Source organism: Callospermophilus lateralis, chromosome 11, assembly GCF_048772815.1.
Source record: "Callospermophilus lateralis isolate mCalLat2 chromosome 11, mCalLat2.hap1, whole genome shotgun sequence".
NCBI lineage: Eukaryota > Metazoa > Chordata > Mammalia > Rodentia > Sciuridae > Callospermophilus > Callospermophilus lateralis.
Window position 1 is genome coordinate 68,833,908 of NC_135315.1, and position 14,755 is coordinate 68,848,662.

Below are 14,755 nucleotides of genomic sequence, written 5' to 3' on the forward strand. Positions count from 1 at the left end.
CATTACAAATTAAGGAACCAGCATGAGCAACAACATGACTTTCCAGGATAATCAGAGAATGAGAGAATTTTAATGGAACAGGTGGATAATTATGGTAATATTATTTTATAAAACAAAAGTCAGAAGATATGTTCTAACATTTGAGATCAAGACGGGCTTAGGGGTTTGGGGGCTTATGGTCATTGTAAGCAAAGGGAACACATGGGAGAAAGAGGAACATATGGGAATAGAAGGCTAGGGCCATTTAGAGGCAGGAACTCAGAAAGATCTGATCCTCCTCACCTGTCCACAAACAGGGCTAGCATTTCATCTTAGGATTCGAAATCAACTCTAAACAGAAGTCAAATAACCTTGATGCCATGGAAGCCTTCAGAACTTCTTTCATGGCCTTTTTAAAGGCACAAAGTTCCTGGGAACTTTGAAAGCAAGAGTTTGCAAGAGGAAAAAAAAATCATGAAAAGGAGGAAGAAATAATCACATCTATGATCTCATTTTTTATTGGCCCACTGCAGAGGCAACCCATACACCAGTGCCAGTGGCACAGCAGCTACAAAGGGCATTTGCTTCCCCATCCCAAACCCCCTTCCGCCCTGCCCCAGGCCTTAGCCTTCTGAAAGCTCTGGGAGAGACCAAGCAGTAGAGATCATCTAATGGACTTCAAATAAACACCAACTTCCTGACAGCTGGCCTCTAGGTGAGTTTATTATTGAATTACAGTCCTGCATTTTCAGAACAAGCTGAGCTGACAGGCCGCCCCATCAGTGTAAAAAAAAGAAAAAGAAGAAGAGAAAAGAAAGGCAATGATAAATCACCTGATGGAAGATGGAAGGAGGTAGAGATCATGCTTCCTCCAAAATGTCAGCCATTATATATTATTCATGTTGGTTTTTTAAAAATCCCTCCCCACATTGAAATGAATGTCCATGATGATAAAGCAACCAGATGAACTCAGTTGAGGATTCAGGCAGTGACTTGCCACATCATCCTGATGAGCAACTCGCAACTCCTCCTCTGTCACTTGATCAGACCTTTATTGATTTCAAAAACGAATTACAATCCCTGTTTGTTTTGTAACTTAGGCATTTCCCCCTGTCCATCACAGGAAGCATTAGCAGAGCATGCTGTGGTGACACAGAAACAACCTGGGGTTTAGAGAAAGAGGACCTGGATCAAGTCCATGGGCAAGGGAGGCTGAGTTTCCTCCTCTATAATGTGGAGTGACTAATTTCCACCCTACCGAGTTGTTCTGAAGATTAAATAAAATACAGTATCCAGAAATACAATGGCTGGTACATAGCATCCACTCAATAATAACACCTGACATTGACCATGAATGTGCTACGCGTCTGGCATTTTTGAAATGCTTTGTAAGTTTCGTAAGTAGTGATATGTCTTAAGTCTTCCCCAGGCCATAGGACACTGGGATGGTATTTTTCACCCTTGTTTTAGAGCAATAAATACTGAGGCACAGAGAAGTTCCATCACCTGGCCAAGGTCAGAATGGCTTGCAAGTGGCAGAGCTAGCATGAGAAGCCTTGCTCCACTGACACTAGAGCCCGCATGCTGAGTGTCTGTTCTCTGTTGCATCTGCATGCTCCCAGCTCAGTATCCTCATTCCACAATCTATACAGTGTGGTTCTACTGCACCCTACATTCCCCAGGTGGCCCTAACGGTACAACATAATATACAGTCAGGCTTCGGGCTGAGGAGAATTAGCTCAGAGTCAATAGTCTAAGCTTCAAGCCCAGCCTCACTATTTGCTAGCTGTGTGGCCTTGAACACATCTTTTAATCTCTCTGTATCTTGATCTTCTCCTTTATCATATGAGTATCCTAATCCATTCATCAAAGAGATGTTGTAAAGATTAAATGAGATATAAAAAACATTTAGGTATCAGGGCAGTAAGTTTTCAGTAAGTCTCAGCGGCCATTATTACTAATAGCAATAGTGTTTGTATTAGCATCAGCAACAGCATTCATATTTATGTAGGTTTTAGTGGCACCAGGAGAACTGAGAGGAAGTGGGAATCTTCAGTGGCAGCATAAGCATAGTTAGGTAATTGACACAAATGTCCTAGCCCCATGGGAATGGGCCCTTGAGATCATCAGTCCTGCATGGAAGAAAGTCTAGAGAAAGGTGAAGGCTAGAGAGAGCCTTGGCCCAGCAAGTTAGTAACTAGTCTGAGTCCTGAAGACCCTGGAGTCCTAAATGAGAGTTTTTATTTCTCAAACTGTAGTTCTGGTGTTTGTAAATCAGTGTATTTCCATCAGACACTGATGAACTTTAAGTAATAAGTTAAAATATTTGGAGAGCTATGCTTCACATTAATAATGTCCTCAGCGGAAGGTGTAGGGTTAGGGCCTACAACTCCCCTGCCTCCCTGGCCTCCCAGAGGCATCAAGAGTGAGCTGAGTGAGTCCCATAGTGGGGTTCTGTGACATGGAGAGATATGACCTCTGTGTAGCATTGTGGCAGAAGCCAGAGATTCCGCCCTGCTTGCCTCCCATGCCCTCTGCTTCTTCCTCCCACCATGTTGGGGCCATGTGAGTGCACCCTGGTCTAACTCTGCAGGCTTGCCACAACCAGGGGCTCACTTCTCTGGAAACATTGAAACATGTGCTGTGAACAGCTAAGGACTCAATTCTTATATACACCTTTGCCCCCCAAAAGAAATTATTCCTAAAGATTTTCTGTGGGAGAAGACTCAAAGCATCAGCAGTCAGCACCTTGTTGTCCCCAGGCTTGGGTGGCTGGAGCTACAGCCTGGAAACTCACATTCCCTCAATGCCTGTAGGATCTCAGTAGCCACATTAAGCTAGGAAGCCACAGAGCAATGGCTTCTGGGCTCTCCAGGAGGCATAGCCTATGGTCCCTAAGCACACTAGAAGTTGCTAGGCTATCTTGTCATCGTGTGACCCTAGGTGGTGTCAGGGTTCCAAGGCAGAGTTGGGGGTGCTCCAGCTTCAACAGGTGATGAAAAGAAGTACTGACCCCACCCCACCCCCACCCCCTGCAGAGATCAGAGATCACTTCCTCGATTGTAAATGAGGAGTCTGGACTCAGTCACACTGAAGACCACTCTGCTTAAAAGTTGTACTCCTCCTATCAATCTGAAGGAATCTGTGGATTTCCTCTTTCCTCTTCTGAAACATACACACAATGGTCTGAGGGGCTAAGCTTTTTTTTAAGCATCCCTCTAATGTGTATTCCATGTATCCAACAAGTCACCTGGAAACTTCTGGTGGAGTCTAACCTGAGCCAATTCCAGTGGAAAATCAAGAGTTGGGCATGTGGGCAGAGTCTGATCCCCTGTCCTAACTGTGGGGTGTCTTGGTTACCATCATATTGGAAGGACTTGTTAGCACCATTTTTATTCTTACTAGCTTCAGGTTCAGTATGAAAGGATTTCTTGGCAATCAAAGTATATTCTAGGATATTGAATTTTTCAAAGCTAGGAACTGGATCTAATTATTTTTGTTGTTATTTAACAAATATTTATGGATCCTCTGCTAAGAATACAGTGAAAACAAAACAGAAATAGGTGCTGCTGGACAGTAAACTGAGTTGGAGCATTACATGGAGAACTGTGAGGCCAGTCAGAAGATTTCTTAGAAGCTGCAGAGTGGAGAGTGGAGTCACCCCCACCCCAGTGTTGGTAATTTGACAGGCTGTCAAGTGGGACTTCCCATCTGGACTAAGGTAACATTCTACAAGACTTTGGATAAATTGTGGTGGAAGCTTGAAGAATCCCATTTAATCAGCAGGAGTTTACAGAAAACATTTTAAGGGTTTGTACAAGTCAGGCATATTAAATCCATTTAAAGTATATCATGCAAAGGAGTGATTTACATAACCAATAACAGCATGGAGTAGCAAATGTTTTCAAGCAGAGGAAGATCACCATTATTATTTGCCACCTCAACTTCAACTAATTTTTCTAGTCTCCTGAATACCAGCTTAACTCATTAAGTTCCAAGTTTTTAATTCTACAGATATTTCAATGAGATAGGAGCATTAAATGCAAAAAAAGTACATGTATAAAGACATGAATTGGCGTGAGCATACTTTATATATAAAGATATGAAAAATTGTGCTCTATATGTGTAATAAGAATTGTAATGCATTCTGCCATCATTTATTTTAAAAAAAAATAAATTAAATTAAAAAAAATAGGTTGGGGCCTGACATGGTGATGCAGACCTGTAATCCCAGCTGCTAGGGAAGCTGAGACAGGAGGATCACAAGTTCAAAGCCAGCCTCAGCAATGGCGAGGCACTAAGCAACTCAGTAAGACCCTGTCTCTAAAAAAAAATACAAAATATGGCTCAGTGGTCGAGTGCTCCTGAATTCAATCCCTGGTACACCCCCCACACATACACCCGCCAAAAATAGGTTGGGAATCTAGAATTTATAAGTCCTTCACCTGTTACTTTTATCCAAAGAATAGAGCTCTAAAAACAAAATTTATTTCAAAAGTTACTATAAATGATATATTCACTGCTCAATTTAATTTTCTGTAGGTGCCCCCACATTGGGGATAATGAGACTTGGCTTAATTAGCTGCCTTCATTTAATGACAACAACAAAAAATGAAATCTGCAATTTTTCTCCTCTTATTCTTCTTTATCTTATTGTACAATATATACAAGAATTCAATATATACCTTGAATCATGAATTTAACTTGACTTCTGACCTTTTTTGAAAGTTTGTCATATAAAACATGCTAGCTGAAGCCAAGTGAGCCTTCCGGGTGGGGTTCCTAGCCCTGGGAGGCAGTTTGGGCTGACCACACAGAAAGACCCAGCCCTTGCACCCTTAACCCTATCCCTGACAAGGTCAAGTAGCTCAAGTCCTCTGACATCACCTTCACCTTAAGTAACAGAAACACATCACATCTTTCTTTATTCAGTAAATAATCTATTAAGAGCTTACACTATATCCCACATTTAAACCTCTAAGGCTAACACCTGATACAGAGGTTTTCCTTTGCCACTGAGAAATGAGCATCATGCCCAATGCCAGGAATAGCGCAGTGAGGGAGATGTGGTTGGTCCCATCTTCAAGGGTCTTCTGGGGAGAAAAGATTGTCCTGATTATATGAGAGCACTCAGTTTGTGCAAAGGTAGCCTAGAAAGGGGCAGAAGTGTGTGCTGTTTAACGAATGCTCCAGCTGGGTCCTGAGGGCTGGGCAGGCAGTCTTCAAGTGAACAAGTAGAAAGATCCAGATACAGAGAACAATTCAGAAAGAGTTATAAGCATTGTATTGAACTCTACCAAAATTCTGAAGCTACTTGTAGTAGAGCTACTTGAGCTGGATCAGGTAGCACCAGATTAAAATGATCATAAATTCTTAATTCTAAATCCAAGCCCAGAAGGCATTGGATTTTGTTTTATACCAGGTTGGGGAAAACTTCAGTGCTCTTGACAGATGAGAGAATGGGCATTCAGAGAGTTCTGATGACTCTCCAAGGTCATACCAAGGCCAGAACTTGGAAGTGTTCTTCTGTGTCTTCTTCCTGAGTGACAGTGGCAGTTGGCTTTTTATTTGCTTGATTCCATTTTGTGATGGCCTTATCTCCAACAAAACCTGGCTACTGTCCTCAGGAAGCAGTCAAGCGTATCTTCTCCCTCCTTGCCATCAGCAAGGGTACCTCAGTCAGGCTCTGAGCATAGCTGGACTAATGCCAGGTTGTTTGACACCCCCCTGGCCTGGCATGAACACTCCCTCCTGGCAGAGTTCACCTAGCCTAATTGCTTGTTTTGTATCCCAGCTGCCTGACATATGCCAAACCCATGTGTTGACTCCCTGACGCTGGAGACAACTACACTAGGGCATTTCAAATAAGCTTTTATGAGCTTTTTACCAGTAACTGGGGACTGTGATTCATGCACTTCTATAACTCTAGCACCTAACATGGCACCTGACTCATCTCATGATAGGTGCCTGCTTTTTTTGTTTTGTTTTCTGTTTTTTAAGTGAATTTTAACAACTGCAGATCTAGACACAGTACTAACAGTAAGGACTTGGATGTAAGAAGTCCAAGTTTTGAGTGGCAGCTCAGACAATTGAGTTTCGCTCTGGGTGACCTTGAGCAAGATTTCTGAGTTTCAGTTTCTTGATCATTATCAGTGAAAAGGAAACAATATCCCATGCTTACCCTAGGCACTGGAGATGAGGTCCCAGTCCTCATCTACTTCACATGTAAGCACATGAGACAACTTTGTGAAGGTGAATGATATAATCCTAGATGCTCACAGAATGGAGAAATACTTAATAAGTATAGAGAAGTCCAGAATAGAGGGTGATTAGTTGTGCCAGGAAGATTTGATAACAACCTACTGAGGTAATAACGGTATAGAAGAGACTCTAAGGGTGAGTAGAAAATAGCACCCCAAACTGTTATGCCAAGACAGTGGCCAAAAGATAATAAAACAGGTCAAATGTGGGACTAGAGGTAAGAGGATCATGTGAGCTATCTGGGAAGGTGACTTGGAGACATCGATTAGCTCCTCACCTCAGTGGTTTCTCAACAAGGTGATCTTCTATTATGGACACTCACATATAAAACAGCAGCTATATCTTAGCCACATCCTCAACACTAAGCAAATACCTAATCCTAAGTGTGGGGTCAATGCTCTGGTAGTGTGCCAGCTCTTACCAGCTCACAAGAACTGATTAGTAAGTGCTTAGGAAGTCTTTAGACTGGCTGCTATACCAGTCACTATTAATAATGAAATCATATAAAATTAAATCACACTAAAAGCTTATAAATACTCAAATTTTGCCACTTCCTAAATATTTCAATGTATTTTATAATTATCTTTGCTTTTGAGGTTATTTGGGACTATTTATTTGTATCTCTATGGTGGGAATACTGTATAGTGGCCTTCTGTGCATCTCCCTCCAGCTCTGTATTCAGTGGCATCTGTTGGTAGCCTGAAATCAGCCATGATGGGAGTATTTACACCACAGCAATGGGCAAATGCTGCAAGTCACACTGTTTTTCTTTCTTCCTTTCTGTATTTTTTTCCTTCCTTCCTTCCTTTTTTGTCTGTCTTCCTTCCTTCCTTCCTTTCTTTTTTTTTCCTCCCAAGTCTACTGTTAAACAGACTTACCAGTATACCACTGGTAGCATCAAATAAATAAATGCATGAAGCATAGGAAAACTCCACATCTCTTCAAACCTCCCTAGACAAAAGCAAATGGTACAAGACACATTTCAGAGGCCTCTACAGAACTACCTTCCCCACCTCCAGCTTCTTTGTCCCAGGAAAGGCTTTCTGTTAAATATGGGTTTCTTGACAACTGAAAATCATGGTCAAATAGAGGGGGATGGAAATGTTTTTCTCTAGGACTTGATTCCTGAGCTAAATGCCTGTTTTGACATAACGCCTCTGTGGTCTACAGGGGTACATAGAGTTGACTTAATTTTCTCCAGAATCCAAAAGCAATTCACAGGAGCCTAAGCTAAAATTTCATCTACTCTGGCTTGCAGAATTTGAGGCTACATGATAGCAAAATGGTGCTGATTTAATGATTTCCAATTATTGGAAAATCCCCAAAGAGAGATAAATCAGAAGATGCTGGCCTGCATGTACATAAAGGGCAGCAGCCAGGGTAGCTCCCAAAAGGAAACCATCCCCAGAGGGCTGATTATTGTCTAGGCAGAATCTGAAGATACGTATGTCAGGAGAAGGCTGGCTAGTAGCCAACATCAGGGGATAAGATCTGTTAGTAATTCTCTGGAAGGACAAAGTTCCTGCAATAAGAAATTCAATTGTCCTCCATTAAAGAAAGCCTCTCTAAGTACCAGCTGAATACAATTGATGGAATAAATCTTTCCCATTAGTAGAGAGATAATTTTACATAAATATATTGGGAGACCTTCAGAGCAGGACTAAAAGTCTTTGCTGAGTTTCGCCTGCTTAACTTGTTTGTCATGTAATTGCATTTAGACCAAGGGCCTTGGAAGGAAACCACTGACTGAATTAGCTTTAACCAGATTGTGGGGAGAGAAGTGGGGTGGGGGTGGGGTGCCTGATGCATTGTGGGTAGTTGTTCTTGCCTTCAGAAAGGACAAGCTGACACTAGTGAGACCAGCTGCTTACAAGCCTGGTGTTAATTGCTTTTCTCATCAAACAGAGAAAAGTTTATCACTCTAGGAAGGTAGAGATGTGGGTACCTAATAAGGCAAGGACAAAGTTTGAGATCTTTCTTCGTGAATGCCCATGGGCCTCATCAGTGGTTCTTCCCTTGGCCAGAAAAAAAGCCTTCTCTCTTTTTTTGAACACAGTAATATGAGCATCTTTTCCTCAGACTTGTCTTGTCATCGAGGGCTGGTCTCCAGTGTCCTGATCCTTAGGATGCTGACAGAAACCAGCACATTCATTCCCACCAATTGCCCATGGCAAATAGGTTGGTCTAGCACTGGACCCAGAGTTATAAGGCCCCAAGTCATGCCAAGCTACGATACCACTTCCTACATGGCTTTGACCAAATAATGTACGATACCACTTCCTACATGGCTTTGACCAAATAACGTAACCTCTTCATTTCCTCTTCTATAAAGTAAGAGGTTCCACTAGCCCCATGATTTTCTAGCTCCCTTCTCCAAACACTAAGACTCCGAGAGTGATCTTCAGAACCAACCCAAAGGAAGAGGCCTTTGCCTCTGCTTCATGTAGAGAAGATCTTCTCTTCCTTTGTTTTCCACATTGGGATATTTATAAAAGTCATCTGTATAAAGGTTCTATTTCCCACTTATTTGCTCAATCCCCCCACACACTTTTTTTTTTCCAACTGTGACCTAGTACTTGTTAGGTATAGTACAGGCACTGTAGAGAGAAAGAAAGGAAGAGAACTTGACTCTGCCCTCAAAGAGCTCAGGTTCTGTTGGAGACAAAAAAAAAAGTATATGGTCTAAAGGTGTTTGTATCAGGTTTTGAGGGTCAGAGGGTCTGGTTGTGATTAGGGACATCAAGAACGATTTCAGGGAAGAAGTATCACTTGAAGTGGGTCTTTAGGAATGAGAATGTCGGGAAGGGGCTACAGAAATGACATTTTAGGCAGACAGAAGAGCATTATAGTGACACAGGGGCACAAAGCAACATTTGCCTGGCACAATGTTCAGTTAAAGCATGCGGTTTGCTGACTAGAATACAGAGGAAGAATGGGGCAGGGTGGATTGCTGGGAGAGATGACAGGTTCCAGAATCCATCCCATGGGAATGCTACATCTACCCTTCTCTCACTAATGCCAGATGAAAGCAAGTACCCTCTATCCTGTTCACTTTCTTGTACATTCAGTTCCAATGAGACAGCTAATGACAGTAATAGCCATTGCTTCTTATGGAGCTTACAAGGATGAAAAAAACAGGCTCAAAGAATTGTCACATACCTGCACAATTCAGAAAGCTAGGAAGTAGCAGAGCTGGCATTTGAACCTGGAACCCCTCACTCCAAATCCATATGTATAACTACACTGTATTGCCCTCTGGAATCAGCTTTCTCTACTTACAGCGTAATATGATATTCTTAGGAATATTATGATATTCTTATGTTTTATTTGAAGAGCTGTTCTCTCAAGGATACTTTGATACCTTAAATTGAGGTGATATTTTTAAGAGGTTATTGTTTATCTGGAGTGACTACCATGAGCCCCTGGGTATAAGATGCATCTGAGTGATTATTCGTCTGTCTTCTGACCTCTGGAAGTTCCCTGCCAGCCAGGACTCTGACCATGGAAGGTACCTCAAGTCATTCTCTCTTCTTTTCCCACAGGCATGCATGTGTCATCCGTGGTCAAGTAATGACATCAGATGGGACCCCACTTGTTGGTGTGAACATCAGTTTCGTCAATAACCCGCTCTTTGGGTATACAATCAGCAGGCAAGATGGCAGGTAGGAGACCTTTTATGGGCCAGGAAGAGTGAAGGCCTTATTCTCATGGTTTGCCACATAGAAAGAGGATTGGACTTGGATCCAAAAGGCCTGAATTCAAATGTCTCTGCAATTTACTGGTCATAGTATAGCAAGGGTATGACCTTATGCCTGACTCTAGCCTATGACTCCTTGGCCATAAAATAAGCAATTTCTTCTCATGTGAACCTCAAACTAAATATAGGGTACCTTATCCATATTATCCTGCTCCATGAATTATGGTATGAAATACTCTCACAGACCACACAGACCACACAGCTCCAGAAGTCTTAGTTATTCCTTTTGTGTGGTTTCCATCTACAACTGCTCAGGTCTATGGAAGCCATTTAGGTAATAACCTTCTGACCTTAAATTCCTCCAAGAACTATCAGCAGAATGAAGTAAATCTTCCTTAACAACCTTAGCTCTCCCCCATTACATGTGTGTTCTTGGACAGATCTCCTTACCTCTCTAAGCCTGCACTTCTCCAGCGGTTAAATGGTCCCAATGTTATCCATCTCTCAAAATGGTTGTGGGGACTAGATGATATGATGGATGGGAAAACACCTGGCACATTATAGGTGTTTAATAAATCTTAGTTCTGTCCGGGTGCGGTGGTACAAGCCTATAGTTCCGGCAGCTCAGGAGGCAAAGGCAAAAGGATCATGAGTTCAAAGCCAGACCCAGCAACCTAGCAAGGTCCTAAGCAACTCAGTGAGACTCTATCTGTAAATAAAATGCAAAAAGGGCTGGGGCTGCGGTTCAGTGGTTGAGTGCCCCTGGGTTCAATCCCCAGTACCAAAAAATAAAAATAAATAAGTAAATCTTAGTTCCCTGCTCCACTCAGATTAATTGCTATATTTAAGGTCTGACACATAGTAAGTCTATAATAAATATAACTGATACTAAAATTACAAATTATTGAATAATAAGGAGGTGATGGTGACAGGATAGGCAATGAGAATATTTTGGAGAAAAGGGAAGGAGGAGCAAAGTGGAATATTTAGGCTGTCAGTGGTGACAAGTCCTCTATTTTTAATAAAATCAGGTGGTGGCATTCCATCTGACTAACTGTGGGCCCATAAGGTTGATTTTCACTCTGTGTTGGAAATTATGCTCCAGCCTGATTGATTTTAGCACCTCTTTAATCCAATATCAGATGTGAGCATGTCCCGGTCGAGGTGCTAATGAAGTAGAGGCTCATCTGTTTGTAGACATGTGTGCCTCTTAGACAGGGCTGGCAAGCTTGGCATGGGAGCCTCCCCACCTCCCTGCAAATGGGAAGGGGCCCAGCTGGAAGAGGTTCATGGCCAGCCCCCAGGGGTAACTGGCTAGGCCAGGCCACCACTCCCTGCCCTGCATACATTCCAACCAGGAAGCACATCAGTGCAGACTCCCGCTACAGTGCAAAGGAGTCTCCATTATGCACTGCCCTCACTGCCTGCTGGTTTGGGGCTCTCGGCTTTATGGAAATGGCTCATGTGAGCCTCCTAGGCAACAGGTGTTCTCACTGCATGATTACCTGCTGGGAAACAGTCATCAAAAAGGAGCCTGGAGGACTGTTCTTTTTTGCCATGAAATTGTCAGTCACTCATGGGGTGACAGATCATCAGTCCTTGCACCCTGCTAGGATTGTCTAGGGTAGGTCCAAAAAACATACAGGGTCTGGCATAAACATGGTGGCCCTTGGGGAAAACTCACTCTCTGGCACCTTTGGGCTGCCCTTTAAAGATATGGAGGCCCCAGAGGGATAGACCCTGCATCAGCTTCCTATGTTATGGCATAGTGACCAGTATAACTACCACTTAGAGATTGTGTTTCTGAGCAGTTCCTACCAATGCATTGTGGGGCTTAAATTTACTTCCCATTGTAGACATTTCATACTGTATGAGGAAGTCGTCATACACTGTCCCCATAATGTCTGAGACTTCATTTGTTACATGTGAGCTGGTTGCATCTTGCCTGTTTCTCTCCTCGCTTCCTTGACCCACCTTCTCTCTTAACTCTCATATCCTTGGAGAAACCATAAGGCCAGAGATACAGTCTGGAGATAAGAGTACATACAAGTGCACTGTAACCCTGGGGACTGATGTGTCTGTGATCCCCACTTTCCAGACAGGCACCATGACACCTGCGGCAGTTCCCCACCCCTGCACACATGCTAATAGACCAGATTTCAGGATTAACAGGAGCTCATAAACAAAACAGTAGCAGAGAAGTTAGCCAAAGAGATCATTAAAGAAATGGAAAATAGGAGTCATGAAGAAAAACTGAAAGAATCGCAGACAGGAGGAACAGCTCAGGCTCATTGAATTGAAAAATGGGATTATATAGAGCATGACACCCAGGAAATGTGTGGGGCCCTGTTCTTTTCCCATCTATCACTCATCTCTCAAATTAATAATGCTGCCAAGTGATTATGGTCATCAGCTTCATTTTACAGATGAGGAAATAGAGGCTTGGAAAGGGAGCATAACTCACCCATGGAGTGTGTAGCAATGCTCAGGCGGCCCTGAGCTGTCTGGGCTTTGTCTGAGAACCAGGCAGGCCTTCTCTTTGGGGTCGGAGTCACATTCTTATCCATAACAAGGTTTTCCCACCAACAAGTGGGCCTGGCCCCAGCCCATTGCACTCAGCGGCTGGCGAGCCAGATGCCCCATCCTGCTCACAGTCTTGAGAATGTGCCTTCTCATGTATGTCTTTTCTTTCTCCCCACGCTCAGACTCTCATGAAGAGAGCTTTTGATGCTGGCCAAAATTCTGTTTGATAGTTTAAAATGTTCTGTCAAAGCACAGATGCTATTTAGTTCTGTAACAGAAAAGTCACTCTCTGGATATTTCCCCAAAACCATGGAGACCCACCACCTGAACTCTTGGTCCAAAATGAGTTCCTTCCCTGGTGTTTCTCTGTCATTACGAATTGAAAGAGGTGGAGCCTGACTTCTTCTTCCCAAGTGTGGCATAGAAATCAGGGAAAGTGGGTGGAAAGTTCCTGCAGAGGATAGATAGACAGGATAGACGTCTTTGGAACCTAGGGATGTGAATCTGGGAGTGCCATGTACCAAGAGCAGGATTGGGCACTAGATCAGGGCAGTCGCGCATAAAACCCTTGTAGCTTCTAGGGGAAGGGAAAGCAAGCTGGAGCAACAGGCCCAATCCCATAAAGTGGGTTTATCAGACTAAAGGTGAGATCCGACCCTGGGTCTCTCAAACCAACTGCACAGGAGAATCCAGGTTGAATTGCAACCACCAAGTGAGAAGGGAACAAGCACTAGGAAGGCAGGTGCTGCTTAGACCTATCTACCATCCACAGGAGCTGTGTACAGGCTGGGCTATCAGCTCTCAGAGCCGTGTCATGGTGATCTCATCTCAACTGACAGTGCCACTCAGTCTTCTGGCCCCCTTTTAGTTATAAAATGCTGTGATTCTAATTTTATTGTCTCTAAAGTGTTCAGCTATTTGGAATTTAAAAGGCCTTTGTTGAATAATCTATCGTAATCAGAGCCAAAATTGCTGTAGAGTCACAGAGTCATTCAGAGTCACAGAATCTGAGTGACTTAAGAATAATCCACTTGAACCTTTGCATTTTACCATGAGAAAACTGAGGATCAGAGAAGCTAAATGACTTACTTGAGGCTGCACAATAGTTCATGTCAGAACCAGGAAGAGGCTTAGGGTTCCCAACAACTGAGTCAGAGCTTGTTCTGCTGACTTTTTATCGGGCTTCAGCTCTGACCCAGGTAAAAGGCCAACGCGCCAGGAGCACCACAGCAGCAGATTTGTTGATATCCTGTGCCCTGAAGACTGGCTCTTTTAATAGTAGCTAATCTGCCTCCGGTAAATTTTCTATGGTGAGTCACTTGACAACACAGCAACCACAAAGGCCTCTGGAGTCACTGTCACCACTGTGGCTGCAGACAAGTCTTTAGGTGTTAAGTCTCCTCACTGAGTGCTCAGACCCTTTGTGTAATTTTTTCTCCTCTTTCTCCTCCCCATCCTCCTGGTTTTCCTGCTCCCCCCTCCTCTCCCCCACCCTCCCTCCCTCCACACAGCCTTGACTTGGTCACAAATGGTGGTGTCTCCATCATCCTGCGGTTTGAGCGGGGCGCCTTTCATCACACAGGAGCACACCCTTTGGCTGCCCTGGGATCGCTTCTTTGTCATGGAAACCATCATCATGCGGCATGAAGAGAATGAGATTCCCAGCTGCGACCTGAGCAACTTCGCCCGCCCCAACCCCGTTGTGTCTCCATCCCCGTTGATGTCCTTTGCCAGCTCCTGTGCAGAGAAAGGCCCCATTGTGCCAGAAATTCAGGTACCCGGCTTTCCTGGCTGCATATCATTTAGGAGATCTCAGAGACTGTACTTCTCTGGAGTCTGGGTCAGACCCTCTCAGCCCATCTTGTTGAATCCAGCTGCCAAACTCCCTGATAGGCATGATGTCAGGACATGCGGGCCACCTTTCCTACACACTGAAAGCACCTGAGCACCTGCAACCTACCTGGCTCTGGCTACAGTAAATACCCTCTCCCTTTCCCCTGTCATCCAGCTCAGTCTGCTTTCCTTTACCAGAGCCTGCAGGGTGTCCCCTCTCTCAGTATTTCTGTTGAGAGTATTTATAATAATAGATTGAACCACGAGGAATAAGCCACGGGATCCCAAATAGCAAGCATTATAATAAAGATTAAATGAAAAGAATGTGTATGAGGTACTTAGCACGTCTGACACCTAGTAAGTGCTCAATAAATTTTAGCTATTATTATTATTAAGATTACTTAACACACGCTGCCTTCACGCCAATTAAGGATTGCTTTGGCTCAAATCTATACACGCAAG

General features: G+C 43.5%; 1 pseudogene; it reads left to right on the forward strand.

Moving 5' to 3' along the window:
- The window catches only part of LOC143410949 (teneurin-4-like), a 367,450-nt pseudogene that overhangs the window by 294,063 nt on the left and 58,632 nt on the right, over positions 1-14,755 (forward strand).